General features: G+C 39.0%; 1 protein-coding gene across 1 annotated transcript in view; it reads left to right on the top strand.

Moving 5' to 3' along the window:
• Window positions 1-6,043, top strand: part of LOC125239157 (zinc finger protein 345-like) — a 215,312-nt gene that overhangs the window by 147,343 nt on the left and 61,926 nt on the right. The window lies entirely within an intron of this gene.

The following is a 6,043-nucleotide window of genomic DNA, read 5'->3' as shown; positions in this document are numbered from 1 at the left end:
CTACTAATATGGGAACCTCATTAACACTGGCAACACGTGCGAGAGGGACACCAGCCCAAACAATGCCCTCTCATGTGGACCGTTTTCGCTAGTCTGATACGATCGACTTTCTGTTTCAGTAATAAGGTTTAATTTCGTATGACAAAAAATGTGATTGAGCTGTCCCCTGTAAAGGTCTTTGATGTCAATACGTTTGAAATATTTCACGTTCGGATACGTGCATACGAATTTAGAGGACTTTACACACAATTCTAAACTGGCGCAAGCTTCATTTATTTAATCACTATTATTTAATCGTTAATTATGATTACACAATAAACTAACTACAAAAGCAGTTACCTCATGAATTGACTAAACTTCAAGTTATCAAAAATCGTTTACTGCAGTGTATTGGCCGCTGTACACACATGGCCAACAGTTCCACCAACCCCCTTGGCCATGTGTGTAGAGGGCTACTTGGCCGTAAGTTGGCAGTTGGCGCTTGCGCTTGCCGGCCAACCGATTCGTGTCGGTTTTTTGTCCACACATCAAAGGATCTTGGCGCCAATGGCCAACTGCGTTTACACGTTGGCGCCTCATTCAGTTGGTCGTCAGCCGTCAGAGAGGACAGTAGTGATATATTTACGAAAATAATAAGTTTATCTATGCCAATAATAGTGTAGATTTTAGGAAATAAAATAACCTTGCAAATGTTTAATGTATTTCCTAAAAAAGATAAATGTTCTTATCAGAATATTCAAAAAAATGTTAATATTGCAAATAATTTAATTTTACTACGGGGTTATTATTTTTTAATATTTTTTTTCTGACAACGTCTATGACCAAGAATTTCCTAGATTTTTTCATTACACGTCCATCTTTCATGAAGAGCCAATGCCAAGTGATTGGTTCGCCAATGTGTAAACAGTGGCTCTTATCTTGGCCAAGGGGTTTCACAAAGGGCTGGTGGAACCGTTGGCCATGTGTGTACAGGGGCCAACACATCAAAGGATCTTGTGATGTAGTATGTATTTACCTATGTCAGTAGTACGTAAGCACTGCCTATATAATCGTGTACCTTGCCTAATATCAGTCAGAATAAATCATATATTCATCGAAGCTGTTGTTTCTCTAATGCCATCCGTACATGGCGACCCTGCCTTTTAAGGCAGCGACCTCGTGTTCGCGAGTGCAAGGTTGTAATTAATTAAAAATGAAGGAACTAAATTAAATAAAAATTAAACAATTTGTGGACTAAAGTGGCAGAACAAGCAGTGTTTTGTTAAAGACTGAACAATGTCTGTGGGACTATACCCCATTTGGGCGAAGTGGCAGTGTATTCGTTATAAGCTAATGTCACATCAATAATGCAGTACGACGTTACCTACTGTTAAAATGGGGTCCGGCACATCTAAACCACAAGAGGTAATCATCGCGCAGACGGCTTCAGGAGGAAACAATGAAGCAAATGCCTCGGTGAAGGATTTGGCATACCACGTCAGCAACACCAACATAGTCCTGATGACCATACTTGTCATTATTGCTCTGATCTTCGTGTACGGGCTATACAAGATATATTTGAGATGCCATAAGAAGATGATCCGTAAGGAAATTAACGGTCAAGTGGCCTTCAGGCGATCCTTTGGACTTGGGAAGAGGACCGGAGCAGCAGATGCGGTGTAACAGTTTTTTTTTTTTACGACGCCTTCCTCGGACTTTTGACGGCACGGTGACGCGATGCGACGAAAGTGAAGTGTTATGTGGTTCAAATGTGAGTTAGTAGAATTAATTACCTATAACATAGATTAATTTTAATATAAATTTATCTAAAACGTATCATATATGTTCGTCAAGTAAATGCCTTTAAGGCGATGTTTCAAGAGCTTACAGATTTATACAATGAATTAAGCAAACTTAAGCAAAATATTTCTAAGTTAAGTCTTGAAAAAAGAACAGAAAAGAAATTAAATGAAAAGTTGATAACAGCAAAAGAGTTATATGATACGTTTTTGGAGCATTCAAAAGTGATAGATAATAAAATCTTAAAAGGAGAAGTTACCAGCGATACAGTAGTATATATTGACGAATTACGTAATAATATCGAACATCTATATAACAAAATATACCAATTTTGTACGAGCAGTCATATTGTAAAGTCAACCGCCATGGAAAAATTCGATCTCAAAACGGCAGTCCACCTCTTACCTATTATGACCGGTGATGAGGATACGACTAAAAAATTAATCGATGCCATTGAGCTATATAAATCAATGTTAGAAACGGACGGTATAAGAAAATTAATTAATTTCGTGCTCAAGACACGTTTATCTGAAAATGCCAAGTTACGAATGTCACAGTCATACACAGACTGTGAGTCGCTTATTCTGGACCTAAAAAATAATTTCCTAACCAAAAAGTCAAGTACTGCTATTCACAGTAAGTTAATGCAAATAAAACAGCAATCACTTTCGATTGATGAATTCGGTACACAAATTGAACAGTTGTTCGTTGATTTAACAATTTCTCAAGCCGACGGTGACCAAAATGCGCACAAGGTATTAAAACCTATAAATGAGAAGCTGACGATAAAAAGGTTCACCGACGGGTTGCGAAATCCTACTTTAGGGATCATACTGGCAGCCAGGAATCTACCAACATTAAAGGATGCGATTCAAGCCGCGAAGGACGAGGAGATTTCGTCCACACGGGAGAACGGCGAGGTTCCAATCTTTGTCAATCGAAGGGGAATTACAGGTCAGTATAACCCACGCACAGGCCGAGGCTTCAATAACTCGCGTCGGGAAGCACCCGGCAACATGCAAGTGCGGAATTCCTATTACGGGAATCGGGCCTCGCGAGGTAGCTATACTCAAAATGAAACTGGGCGCGGTTTTGGAAATCCGACCCGCGGATTTTATAGGTTTAGATCTGATAACGTATTTACCCGAAGGTCCAAAAGTCAGCCCAATATATATGTAGCCGAAGAGCCGCAGCCTTCGACGTCAAGTCAGGATCAGGAAACTAAAAACACGACAGAAAACCCAGGTTACGAATTTTTTCGTCCCTAATACGATATATGCATACAGATACGACAGTTCCTTAGAAGTAGTAATTGGAGACGACACGTTTCAGATGCTAGCAGATACGGGCGCCGCCGTATCGGCCGTGAAATATGAAACAGTTTCGCGGCTAAATATTCCAATCCAAAAGCAAATCGTTCCTATAATCGGTCTCGGCGGCGATCTTTACACAGAAGGCTATGCTTACATAGAGTTTACTTTACATGGACACCGCTTATGTCATAAATTTCACGTACTTAGAAACTTACCTTGCGGTCCTAGTGCCATACTAGGGCGGGACTTTTTACGTAAACATAAGTGTATTATAGACTACGAACAGAACACATTCACCTTAAATATAGCTACATTAGGGAAAATAACGGTACCCTTACAGCTAGGAGCATTAGGTAAAAATAACTATTTAACTTTACCGCCAAGATGTGAAAAAATATTCTTTATAGAAACTGAAGTAACCGAGGATTGTATAGTAATTTCAAAGGAGCTTTGCAATGGCGTATTTTTGGCAGGAGGATTATGTACACCGAAAGCAGGGAGAATACCAGTTCTGTTACTAAATACTAGAGATACAGAAGTGCATCTTAGTTATTTTAGGCCCGAAATACAAAAGATTAGACAATATACTTTATGTATGTTTGAAGATGCAAAAGTTAATGGGGACAGGGTGCGTAAAATGTTTTCACTTTTAGAGTTAAATCATCTAAATAGTGAAGAAAAAACCTCAATTCAGAATATTTGCGCAAAGTTTTCAGATATATTTTATATACCCGGTGATACATTAACGCCCTCAAAATTAGACCCACAGAATATTCACTTAAAACCCGATGCAACACCTGTTTCTGTCAAACAGTATAGATTACCACATTCTCAAAAATCAGAACTTGAAAACCAGGTACAAAAAATGTTACAAGAAAAAATAATCGAACCAACGCAAAGCGAGTGGTCGAGCCCAGTCCTTTTAGTACCTAAACACCCAGATTCAGAGGGTAATAAAAAATGGAGATTGGTAATAGATTTTCGAAAATTAAATGACCGTATAATGGACGATAAATTCCCTCTCCCTAACATCCATGATATATTAGACTCATTGTCCGGTTCTATGTACTTCAGTCATTTAGATCTACATCAAGGGTTCTTCCAACTCAGCTTAGCTGAAAAAAGTAGGCCATACACTTCGTTTGTATCCCCTTCAGGGCAATATTGCATGACTAGGCTACCAATGGGATTAAAAATTAGCCCGAGTTCTTTTTCAAGGGCAATGACGATAGCCATGTCGGGCCTTAACTACGAAAAGTGCTTAATATACATGGACGACCTTGTTTGCTTTGGAAGAAATTTGGATATGCACAACAAAAATCTGATGGCTATTTTGAGTCGCTTACGTAAATTCAATTTAAAATTAAATCCAAACAAGTGTGAATTTTTGAAGAAAGAACTTCTTTATCTAGGACACGTAGTGTCGGCGGATGGTATTAAACCGGACCCGGATAAAGTTAAAGTTTTACAGGGGTATCCGGAGCCACAAAACACAGAGGATGTAAAAAGATTCGTCGCCTTTGCTAATTATTATAGAAAATTTATTCCAAATTTTGCCGCTACATGTATACCTTTAAATAATTTAACACGTAAAAACGTGACATTCAAATGGGACGACGATTGCAAACAAGCATTTTTATCCCTTAAGCAGTCATTAGCCACGCCACCCGTACTTCAATACCCGGATTTTCGAGAAGAGAACAAATTTATTTTAAAAACTGACGCGTCCGGAATAGCAATAGGTTCTCTACTTTGCAACGGAAACGGACACCCCGTAGCGTACGCAAGCCGTAGCTTAAATAAATCAGAAATTAATTATCCAACCGTGGAAAAAGAGCTTCTCGCGATTACGTGGTCCATTAAGTATTTTCGACCTTATCTCTATGGGCGGCACTTCATAGTAGAAACTGACCACAAACCGCTAGTGTATTTATTTAATATGACTAATCCCACTGGCAGATTAATTAAATTCAGGCTGCTCCTTGAGGAATATAATTTTGTGGTACGATATGTAAAAGGGACCGACAATGTTTCTGCAGACGCATTGTCGCGTATAACTTTAACAAGTGACGACTTGAAAAAGATGAGCGAAAATTACATATCGGTATTAACTCGCGCGCGAAGAAAACAAATGGAGCAGCAAAATAATACTCATGTTGATAGGGCTTCCGATGATAGGATTGATCACCCTAGAGTCGTAGAAGTACTTAAACCCCCGAGAAGTTATACGGAGCTACGATTTTTAAATGAAAACGAGTGGGAAGTTTTAAGTAGCAAGTGTCACGAAATACATGCCGATTACGCATATGACAAAGCAAAGTCTATTATTTATGTTAGGCCGGTAACCCGATCGCATCGCGCACGAGTTGCCTTTGCGAGGGAACTGAGCGAATTTTGTAATAAAATATCAGTCGACTGTTTATACATTTTTAGGAATATTGAGAACATAACTTTAATTAAAGAACTAGCTCAAACCATTAACGATATGACGCAGTGGTCCGGACCCTTCTTGCGCATATTGAAGAGCACTACCCGGATTGACAACCACGATACACAGCGCGTGATATTAAATGACTACCACATGCTCCCTACTAGCGGACATGCTGGAATCAGACGTATGCTAAATAATATTCGGCAACGTTATTTTTGGCCAGGATTAGAAAAAGACGTTGCAGAATTTGTCAAAAGATGTGACAAATGCCAACGTCAAAAATACTTTAGAAATACAAAGGAACCAATGGTCATAACGACTACAGGTAACTTTGCCTTTGATAGGTTATTTTTAGATTTAGTGGGCCCCTTAGTTAAGGATAGCAATAATTACACTTATATATTAACGCTTCAATGCGACTTGACCAAATACGTCGAGGCGTATCCGCTTACATCTAAGGACACAGTCTCAGTGGCAACCGCTTTTGTTAACAGTTTCATTTTGAGATATGGTATTCCTC

The sequence above is a fragment of the Leguminivora glycinivorella genome, chromosome 25 (genome assembly GCF_023078275.1).
Source record: "Leguminivora glycinivorella isolate SPB_JAAS2020 chromosome 25, LegGlyc_1.1, whole genome shotgun sequence".
NCBI lineage: Eukaryota > Metazoa > Arthropoda > Insecta > Lepidoptera > Tortricidae > Leguminivora > Leguminivora glycinivorella.
The sequence above is the reverse complement of the archived record's forward strand: the minus strand, read 5'-3'. Positions and strand labels throughout refer to the sequence as shown.